The sequence below is a fragment of the Tupaia chinensis genome, unplaced genomic scaffold (genome assembly GCF_000334495.1).
Source record: "Tupaia chinensis unplaced genomic scaffold, TupChi_1.0 Scaffold143204_1, whole genome shotgun sequence".
NCBI lineage: Eukaryota > Metazoa > Chordata > Mammalia > Scandentia > Tupaiidae > Tupaia > Tupaia belangeri.
The window spans coordinates 182,215-193,534 of NW_006203048.1; the positions used below are offsets into that span (position 1 = coordinate 182,215).

Here is an 11,320-nt window from a genome sequence, read left to right on the forward strand (position 1 = left end):
TAGGAGAAAGCCCTAACGTAGTCCCCCACTACCACAATTTATGCAGTCGAGTTTCCCACATTTAAGGAAATCTCAGGATCAGTGTATCTGGAGTGCAAAGGATAAGCCTCGCCCTGGGAAAACCACCTTTGTGATCATGGTGTCTCCCCTGCCAGGTAAGTATCCAATAGCTAAATGTTATTACCAGCCTTCTACTATTCTGGATCCTATAGTTTTTAATCAATTAGATACTTAATTCCACTGTTGCTTCATGACTGTCATCTCTGGCTTACAAAAGATAGCCACAACACTCTTCAGTATGTCACTATACTGTCATTGATGTACGTCTTAATGCCTTAGTGCCCTCTGAAACTTCTTAGAGTTATACAAATGACATATATGTTATTATATATTATAAATAATAAATTAATTCTAGGGTTCCCATTTCCCTGAATCTTTAGACTCTTTCTAATATATGTTAAGGAAGATCTTCTATGTTAGATGACAACTGCGCACCCACCTCCAGTTAGTAACAAACAGGCTTCTAAGTTATTCCCAGGTGCTCGAGCTAACATATTACATTTTAAATCCAGGGTAAGTGTACTTTTGACAATGAATTTGACCTAATGGGTTCTTATAGAGTTCTTCAGATTCTTGCCAAAACAGATATATTTAGTCTAAAGAAAAGTTCTTTATCTTGGTGAAAACTATAAACTAAACCTATTGTACAATACATATGATATGTTTTGGTGTCTTAGTTCAGGCTACTTAAAGAAGTACTGTAGGTTGGGTGGCTTATAAAGAACAGAATTTATTTCTCCCACTTGTGAGGTTGGGTGTTAGTGTGAATGAGTTCTGGTGAAAGCCCCCTTCCAGGCTGCAGACTGCCAACTTGTAGATAAAGAGTGAGATACCTCTTTGGGGACTGATTCCATTCATGAGGGCTCCACACTCATGAAACCTACTCATGCCCAAAAGATCCCATCTCCAAATCTCATCACATTAGGGATTAGATTTCATCATATGAGTTGGGGTGGGGGAGAGGCATTTACATCTATGCCAATAAGAGAAACCAAAGATCCCCACTGTTACTTTTTTTATTTATCATCGAACTGACTAGTGAGAAAAGAAAAGAATTAAGAAGTAGTGAAAGGTTTGGAAATAAAATGGTAAAATTATATGATCGGTATTGTCATTTATTTTGAAAAGTCTGTGGTATTTGCTAAAAAACTTTTAGAACTAGATATATAGTTATTTGGGCTTTCAGATTGAAAATTAACCTATAAAAACCAGTATCATTTTTCTACACTGGTAGTAATAGACTACAAAATGTAATAAGAATAAGACCACATTTATTGTTACAAAAACTATAAAGTATCCAGGGGTTAATGTAACCAAGTGTATATAAAAACTTAAACTTTAAAACTCTAATAATGGATGTAGAAGATGATTAAGGTGATCTGAATGGAGAGAGAATTCCATGCTCTTGGATGCTTTGACTCAATGGTATAAAGATGCCAATTCTTCCAAAATTATTTTTTTATTATTATTAATTTTTAGAGAGGAATCTTTGCTATAGGGCACTTGCACTCGCCAGAGAGATAGAAAGCAAGAAATGACCCCCTGGGAAGATGGCTACAACACAATTTTCTTCCATTTTCCTCTTGGGATTTTGAGCACACACACATGTGCCTGACATGAGTTTTAAGCCACCGGGTCTGGGACTTGAACTGTGGTTGACTATGTGGGAGTCCAGTGATGTAACCATTACACCATCTGCTGGTCTCCTTCCAAAATGATTAATACTATACAAAATTTAAATTTTTTGAGAAACTTGGTAAATTTAAAAATTTTAAGGAATGAAGGCCCATGAATATTAACTTTAAAAAAGGAGAATGAAGATATGTGGGCTTGCTCTATAATTTACTAAGATATATATGTAGAAACTTAATATATTGATAAAATAACAACTAAATTAATGGCAAGAGATTGTTTAGTAGGTATTGCTGGGAAAACCATTTTATTAAAAGATAAATCTAGGTCATGGGACCAGCAGTTAGTGTAATGGCTATGGCACTGGATCCCCACATGGCCAACTGTGGTTCAAGTCTTGGACCTTGTGGTTTGAAACTCATGCCAGGTGCATGTGCTTATGTGCCCCAAATCCTGAGAAATGGAAAAGAAGGGATTGCAGCGTGGTCATTCCCCTGAGGAGTAATTTCTCACTTTCTGTCTCACTGTTTCTCTCTGTCTCTCTAGCGAGTATATGTGTCCTATAGCAAAAATCTCTCAAACAAAAAAAAGAGTAATGAACTACAAGAGAACACAGAGAGAATTGAAGAAACCAGGAAAATAACATACCAAAAACTTATAAAGTTTAGTAGAGAAAAGGAATAAAATATTTAGACATAAATTTAACTAAGGAAGCTCAAGAGCTGCACATCGAAAACTATAAAATATTAATGAAAGGTATTAGATACAAATAAATAGAAAGATATATTATGTTCATGGAGTATAAAACTTAATATTGCTGAAATGTCCCTAATATCCAAAGCAATATTTAGAGTCAATCTAATCTCTATCACAATCCGAATGGCATTGGAAATAGAAACAGCCATACCAAAACTTGCATGGAACCACAAGACTCCAACTAGACAAAGTAATTTTGAGTGAAAACAAAGCTGGAGGCATTCCTTCCTGATTTCAAATTATATTACCAAGCTATAACAATCCGCTACTGGCAAAAAGTAGATACATAGACCAATGGAACAGAAACAACCCAGAGATTCCAGAAATAAAGCCATGCATATACTCTCAAATAATTTTCAACAAGGATGGCAAGAATACAGAATGGGGGAAGGATAGTTTCTACAATAAATGGTATTGGTAAAACTGGATACTCACATGTAAAAGAATGAAATTGGAATTCAAAATAGGTTTAACATCTTAAGTACTGAAACCTGAAAAACTACTAGAAAAAAACATAGGGAAAAAGTTCTTTGATACTGATCTCAGAGGTGAGTTTTTGAATATGATCACAAAAGGATAGGCTACAAAAGCAAAAATTAAATAAGTGGGACTACAGCAAATGAAAAACCTTCTGCATTACAAAGGAAACAATTAACTAAATGAAAAGACATGGATAGACTGGGGAAAATATTATATTTGCAAATCATATATCTAATAAGAAATTAATATCTAAAATTTATTATAGATACATGCTACTTAATAGCCAATACACAAACAGCTCTATTTGAAAATGGGCAGAGTGGCCGGCAGGTGGAGTGGTGGTTAAGGGCGCTGGACTCCCATATGGCTACCACAGTTTGGGTTCCATACCGGGTGACTTGCTTTCTCACTTTCCTTCTCTTGCTTTCTCTCTGTCTGTCTCTCTCTGGTAAAATTGAAATAAATAAAAATTAAAAAAAATGGACAAAGACTCTGATTTAGACATTCTTTTTCTTTTTTAAGAGAGATTTTTACTGGGGTGGAGTAGAGAGTAGGGGGCAGTAGTCGGGGGGTGGTGGGAGAAAGAGGAGGCGGTGAATCACTTATAAATGACGCTGAAGCAGGATCCAAAGCCTAAATTTCAGGAGGGTGAAAGAGTGCTGTGCTTTCATGGACCTCATCATTATGAAGCAAAGTGTGTGAAAGTTGCCATAAAGGATAAGCAAGTGAAATATTTCATACATTACAGTGGTTGGAATAAAAATTGGGATGAATGGGTTCCAGAGAGCAGAGCACTCAGATATGTGGACACCAATCTGCAGAAACAGTGAGAACTTCAAAAAGCCAATCAGGAGCAGTGTGCAGAGGGCAAGAGGAGACGGGCTGTGCCAGGAAAGAAGACATCTGGTCTGCAACAGAAAAATATTGAAGTGAAAACAAAAAAGAACAAACAGAAAACACCTGGGAATGGAGATGGCGGCAGTACCAGTGAGACGCCTCAACCTCCTTGGAAGAAAAGGGCCAGGGTAATCCTACTGTTGAAAATGAGGAAACATTTATGAACAAAGTTGAAGTTAAAGATTCCCGAAGAACTAAAACCATGGCTTGTTGATCACTGGGACTTAATCACCAGGCCAAAACAGCTCTTTTATCTTCCTGCTAGGAAGAATGTGAATTCCATTCTGGAGGATTATGCAAATTATAGGAAATCTTGAGGAAACACCGATAATAACGAGTATGCTGTGAATGAAGTTGTGGCAGGTATAAAAGAATACTTCAACGTCATGTTGGGCACTCAGCTGCTCTATAAGTTCAAGAGACCACAGTATGCAGAGATCCTTGCAGATCACCCTGATGCGCCCATGTCCCAGGTGTATGGAGCACCTCATCTACTGAGATTATTTGTACGGATTGGTGTGATGTTGGCCTATACACCTCTTGATGAGAAGAGCCTTGCTTTATTACTGAATTATCTTCACGATTTCCTAAAGTACCTGGCAAAGAATTCTGCAACCTTGTTTAGTGTCAGCGATTATGAAGTGGCTCCCCGAGTACCATTGGAAAGCTGTATGAGGGGCTCACTCGCTCACCTCTGTTTAGACCTCTGTAAACACATTTTTGTTCTTAGTCCTTCTCTTGTACAAACTATGTACTTTGAAGATGTTAGTGTACAACAGAATTGATGTTTGTTTCTGTTTGATTTTAAACAGAGAAAATAGAAGGGGTTCGGCTCCTTTTTCCTTTTCTTTGACACTACATACTTTTATAATATGTGTTAATGTTATATGACAATGTTATATGTTAATATTATATGACAAAATGCTCTGATTCCTAGTGCTAAAGGTTCTATTCAGTGTATATAACTGAACACCCATTAAGCATTATCTTCGCTCAAATTGTTGAAGAATGGTGGCTTGTTTCATGGTTTTGTATTTGTGTCTAATGCACGTTTTAACATGGCAGACACAATGCATTGTGTAGCTACAGTTTTCTGAAGTCAATCTTTTAGGAATTGTTTTTCAGATCTTCAATAAATTTTTTCTTTAAATTTCAAAAAAAAAGAGAGATTTTTACTATAGGGTGCATGCACTCACCAGAGAGACAGAGACAAAGAAACAGAAAGTGAGAAATCGCCTCCCAGAGGGGATGGCCATGCCACAATCCCTTTTCCTCCATTCTCCTCTCAGGATTTTGGGCATGCATACCCATGACCCTGGTGTGCTTTAAGCCATTGGGTCCAGGACTTGAACTGTGGTCAACTGTGGAAGACTAGTGACCTAACCATTATGTCATCGGTGGTCCCTGATTTAGACGTTTTCTTAAATCAGACAAATGACAATCAGGTATATGACAATATGCTCAACATTACTAATTCCTATGGTTTAACTATGCCCCCAGAAATTCATGTGTTGGCAGTTAATTGTATCGTCTGCAGTATAAAAGTATTAAGTAAAAACATAATTCCTTCATGGTATCCCAGGGTAAGGTCTAGGACAGCAATCTCCAATCTTTTTGGCACCAGTGATTGGTTTTGTGGAAGATGACTTTTCTACAGATGGAGTTGCAAGGGCTGGTTTATAAGTGAGCACAACCTGTTACAGATCCCTCACATGCTCAGTTCACAACACAGATTCTTGTGGGCATCTAATGCTGCTGCTGATCTGACAGGAGGCAGAGCTCAGGCAGTAATGTGAGTGAAGGGGGGAGGCTATAAATATTGATGAAACTTAGTGCACTCTCCTGCTGCTCATCTCCTGCTGCATGGCCCTCGGTTCCCAACAGGCCACAGACTGGTACAAAGGGATAGAGACTCCTGGCCCAGAAGGCATTGATTGGTTTATGGTGATTGTGTCATGGAAGCAGTCAGTATGAATGGATTAATGATATTGCACGAGATCCAGTGAGTTCTAGCTCTCCTGAGGAGTGAGTTCTCACTATTATGAAAGAGAGGTCTAACAGGACCTCTGTCTCTGCACATGCCTGCCATCCTCTATGTCATAAGTCCAGGAGTTTAGACTTTCCAGCCACCAGAATCATGATTTTATCAATATCTATTTTCTTTATAAAATCACTCAACTTGAATATTTCTGTTAGCAGTACAAGAATGGACCAAGAAATTGGCAAAGTGAACAGGAGTGTGCTGCTACAGATATCTGAAAATGTGGAAATGACTTTAGAACTGGGTGATGAGAAGGGATTTTAAGTGTCAAGGGGCAGTCTAGGAAAAGTCTAGATTTTGGTAGAAACATGGAAGAACTGTTTAGAGATGAACTGGAGCTCTTTAGAGATAACACAAGTGGCTGTGACCATATTGCTGATAGACATATGGACAGTGAAGGCCATTCTGGGGAGAATCCATAGGAAAATGAGGACCAACATGACTTAAGGGTAGAGTTGATAATTAAAAGGAATCAGAGCAGAAAATTTTGGAAAATCCACAGCTGGGCCATGTGGCAAAGAACGAAAAAGCATGTTTCACACAGAACTCTGAAAGTGTGGTGGAGAGAGTGGTTACTAAAAAGATTACTATCTGTGATAGAAGGGATTCAGATAAAAATGGTCAAGACAATGACAGAAAAGCTCGGAGGGCGTTGCCCTTCTCAGTACAAGCTCAGCAACCTGGGAGTGCAAAATACTTTCCAGGAAAGGACCCAGGGTGAGTATACTGCCTTTTGTAGCCTGGAATTCATCATATTCTAATATGCCTGGTTGTTTCAGTCATGATTAGAGCAACCCTTGGTGCAGCTGCCAATCTGGGAGCTCAGGCAATGGGAAAAATGCAAGAGCTATGAGGGCATAGTAGTCTCTAGAATTTAAAGAATGAAGAAAGAATGAATTAGAAAGCCTGGAAATTAATAGAGTGCTGCTATGAGGGTGGAGCCACTGCAGAGGGCTTGCATTAGAACAAGTCACATGAAAATGTGGGATCAGAGCAGAGAGTACCCACAATATGGACTTGTCCAGTGGATCTGAAGAGATGGGATAGTTCTGGAAACCCAAACACTGTGGAGTCATCAGCACATAGCATTGGTCTGGAAGAATTATAGGTATGAAATTCCAACTGGGAAGAGCTGAAACATGAACTGAGTCCAGCAACGTCAAGGTTGCCTGATGCTTTGGGGTTCCAACATCCTCTGTGGGTCCAGGATGTAGCACATGGAATTCAAAGGTTGAACGTCTGTCTACATGTTTTTCAGACTTGCTGGGGCCTATTATTTTTTCTTCCCAGTAATATGTTAATTTCTACCCTACAGTGATCTACAATTGAATTTTTAAAAATAATTATTTAATTTTATTTATTGTTATCACTATTTTAAAATTTGCTATCAGGGACATGTACTCACCAGATAGAGGGAGAGAGAAAGTCATCTGGTCTGGGACTCAAACTGTAGTCAGCTATGTAGGAGTCCAGCACCTCAACTACCATGCCACCTGCTGGTTCACTGCAATTGTATTTTATCTTTTTTGAGAGTTTTTTTTTTTTTTTTCTTTTTTGCTATAGGGCGCATGTGCTTGCTAGACAGACAGAGAGACAGGGAGACAGAAAGTGAGAAATCACCCCCCAGGGGGGATGGCTATGCCGCAATCCCTTCTCCTCCATTCTCCTCTTGGGATCTTGGGCACACATGCACACATGCCCTGTGTGAGTTTAAGCCACCAGGTCCGGGACTCGAACCATGGTCGACTACATGGGAGTCCAGCGACATAGCCATTACGCTAACTGCTGGTCCCTTGCAATTGTATTTTGAGAGTATGTAATTTGTTTTGACTTCATAGGCAGGAAGGAGTTTGTCTTGAGTTACAAATGAGACTGGACTTTGGAGTTATTGCTGGAACCAATAAGACTTTTGAGACCATTGGGATGACAACTGGAAGTACATAAATTTGGAGGGCCAGGGGTGGAATGGTATAGCTTGAATATGTTCAACAGAAATTCATGTGATGGATTTTGATAGCATCATATTATACAGGTGTTACATGAAGACTTAAATCCTTTGTGGTGTCCCAAGGTGAGGCCTATTAAATGATGACTGATTCATGATGGTTGCTTCATGGAGGCAAGAGTGTCAGGAATAGATTAATGATGTCTTGTGAAACTCAATAATTTTCAGCTCATTTGAGAAAGAGTTAGTTCTCTCCAGAGTTGGTTATTATGAAAAAGAGATTAGTCAGGACCTCACTCTCTCTTTAAATGTGCCTGCCATCTTTGCTTCCATCAGCCATGCTATAAAGCCTGGGACTTTGGACTTTCTAGCCACCAGAATTGTGAGCTTGTAAATACACTTCTGTCTTCTTTATAAAATCCCAAAGCTCAAGTATTTCTACTAGCAATGTGAGAACTAAGATAACTAATCATCAGTGACATGTAAGTCAAAACCACAGTGAGATATCACCTCACATCTGTTTCGATAGCTATTATTAATAGAAAAATGGAAGATAAGTGGTGATGAAGATGTGGGGAAAAGGGAACCATAGTACACTGTTAGTGGAAATCTAAATCTGTGTAGTTACGGAAAACAGTTTGGGGGAGGGTCCTTGAAAAGTTAAAAATAGAACCCGGCAATGTCATTTCTGGGTGTATATCGAAGGAATTGAAATTTGGATCTTAAAGAGCAGTATCTGTATTTCCATGTTCATTGTCACGTTATTCTTAACAACCATATATGGAAACAAAAGTCCCCAATGGATGATTAAATAAAGTTTTGTGTGTGTGTGTGTGTGTGCATGTGTGTGTGTGTGTGTGTGCATGAATATGTGTGTGTATGTGTATCCTCAGAAAATGAAGTCAGCAGGTGGCATGGTGGTTGAGGCGCTGGACTCCTGCATGGCCGACTGCAGTTCAAGTCTGGGACTCAGTGGCTTTCTCTCTCTCTGGTGGGTGCACGTGGCCCATAGCAAACTATAATAATTATAATAATAATAAAATTAAATAATTCTTTAAAAAAAGAAAATAAAGAAATCCTGTCACTTGTGACAAGATGTATGGACAAAAAGGGTATTATGTTAAGTGAAATAAACCAGAAAAGTACTGCATGATTTTACTATAGGGAATTTAAAATCAAACTCTTATAAGCAGGGGTAGAATGGTGATTGTCGGGGGCTGAGAGGAGGGAGAAATGGGAACACGTTGGCTAAAGGGTACAACGTTTCAAGTATGCAAAATAAACAAGTTCTAGAGATACTGTACACTGCAGTACAATATCTAACAACAGTATAGCTAACAGTACTGTATGGTATATTTCAAATTGCAAAGAGGGTAGACTTATGTTAAATGTTATTTCCAAAACAAAAACCAAAGGGCAATAAACATGGAGGGGGTGGGAGAAAAGTTAAGAAGGTGATATATTTACGGTTTTGATAGTGGTGATAGTTTTATGTATACTTATCCTAAAACTCACTGAGGTGCATGTGCTAAATATGTACAGCTTTTTCTATGTTATTCATATAAAGTAGTTTAAAATAAAAAATGGCTTGGGACCAGCAAGTGGAGAAGGGTTCGTGGAGTGGCCATGCCCCCAGGCATGATTTCTCACTTTCTCTCCCTCTCTCTCTTTCCAGCAAGTGCACATACCCTATAGCAAACCTCCTCCTCCCCATAAAAAAGAAAAAATAATTAAAATGGCTTAAAGCAAAAAAAATCTGTACACCTTAAAGCACATAAAATGGTTATTCATGAGGAGACACAATTGGGAGTGGAATATATAGAGAGAAAATATTTAATAAAAATATATATTTAATAGATCTAATAATATAATACCAGCAAAATGAGTCATCAAATTCATTTGTGTTAAAATTACATAGTACCATTATTTGTGGTTACAGCATTAGGTAAAAGAATGCTATTACTTTTGAGAATTGGACCTTCTGGCCATGTTTTCATTAAGAGAGAGTTTGGTGTTATTTTAGTAGGCATTAATTCATGTAGTCTCAACTTGATAAAGATATGAATAATTGCCTTTTCCTTAATGGCAAGTTATGCAAATTTCAGCAGAGTTCATTGAGGAGAAATTACTCAGAAATAATGTATTTAGAGCTCAATATGTTTAGAGGTATTGTTGAGAAGACTATCAGGCTAAAAGGATGCTTATACTTTATGCTAATTCTACTATTAATAACAAAACAACGATTTCCTTGAGTCAGAATTTAAAATACTATCCTATCAACATTATAGGGTTGCCTTCCTCCCTGCCTACATTTTATTTATTTTATGTGAAGACCCTCTCCCTGTCTCTGGAAGTTTTCTTGAGCAAAATAATGCCTTATCTCAAGACAATAAGAGCGAAACTGAAAAAAACATATTTAACATCTCCCATTCAGAAAATATAGAGTCATCCATTCTAATTTTTATTTACAGAGTGAGGAAAAAGAGACATTGGCACAAGCACCAATAAAATGGGTTTTCTAGAATAGCCTCTTGAACAAAACGATGATGCTGTCCTTCCTTCACCAATAAACTTTTCCTTCCTGGACTGGTCATGATGATTGTTTCTTTAATATGTAAGAAAGATCCCATTGAGCCACGGACCTGAGATAAGTTTTAGCAAATTTATCATTAATACATTCTAAAAGAGGTCTTATTCTAAGTCATTGAACTTTACTAAATGGCTTCCCAACTTTTTTCCCAGTTAAATACCTATTCTTATCTGCAGGTGCTTCAGAGACAAGGCATGCGGGGACTCAGAGAAAGGTTACAACCCATTCACATAAACAATGCTTCTCTTGTCATATTCTCTTTCTACTCTTTTTAACTTATTCTTTATTAAGAATACTTTTTACTAGGATCAGCAGATGGTGTAATGGTTATGTAGCTGGGCTCCTACAGGGCTAACTGTGTCCCAGACCCAGCAGCTTGAAACTCACATGGGGTGTGTGTACATGCAAGCCCAAAATCCTGAGAGGAGAATGAAGGAGAAGGGACTGTGGTGTGGCCATCTCCCCTGGGGGGAGGGGGTGATTTCTCACTCTTTGTCTCTCAGCGAATGCACATAGCAAAAAATCTCTCTCTCTCAAACAAAACAAAACAAAACAAAACCCCAAAAAACTCTTACTTGGACTCTGAGAAACCCCATACTTCTTTTGTGTTCTTCTGGACATATGAGTCATATCTGAAAAGCTGATAGGAGAGGACGTTTGCATCAGAAACAGGATTTCTGGTAGTCATTTGGAAAGGAATTAATGGGAACATTTTCACCATTTATATATATATATACATATAAATATATATAAATCCTAAGAAAGAATACATCTGCTTTTCGGGACCAGTGGTTAGCATAATGGCTATGTCACTGGACTCCCACGTAGTTGACCACAGTTCGAGTCCCGGACCTGGTGGCTTAAAGATTATACTGGGCAGTGTGTGTGCATGCCCAAGATCCCATCAGGAGAACAGAGG

At 38.3% G+C, this 11,320-nt stretch overlaps 1 protein-coding gene, 1 non-coding gene and 1 pseudogene across 4 annotated transcripts in view; 1 reads left to right on the forward strand and 2 right to left on the reverse strand.

The window, feature by feature from the left end:
• On the reverse strand, nucleotides 1–163 carry LOC114005182 (U1 spliceosomal RNA). The gene has a single exon (XR_003547065.1). It is a non-coding gene; the product is annotated as a U1 spliceosomal RNA (small nuclear RNA).
• Nucleotides 164–3,502: 3,339 nt separating this feature from the next.
• On the forward strand, nucleotides 3,503–4,500 carry LOC102478988 (mortality factor 4-like protein 1 pseudogene; annotated as a pseudogene).
• Nucleotides 4,501–10,327: 5,827 nt separating this feature from the next.
• Nucleotides 10,328–11,320, reverse strand: part of LOC102479817 (membrane-spanning 4-domains subfamily A member 12-like) — a 21,078-nt gene continuing 20,085 nt past the window's right edge. For all 3 annotated transcript variants that reach the window (XM_006163818.2, XM_006163819.1, XM_006163817.1), the window contains exon 7: nucleotides 10,328–10,453. The gene's annotated coding sequence lies outside the window, so the exon portion shown is untranslated. The remainder of the gene's footprint in view (nucleotides 10,454–11,320) is intronic.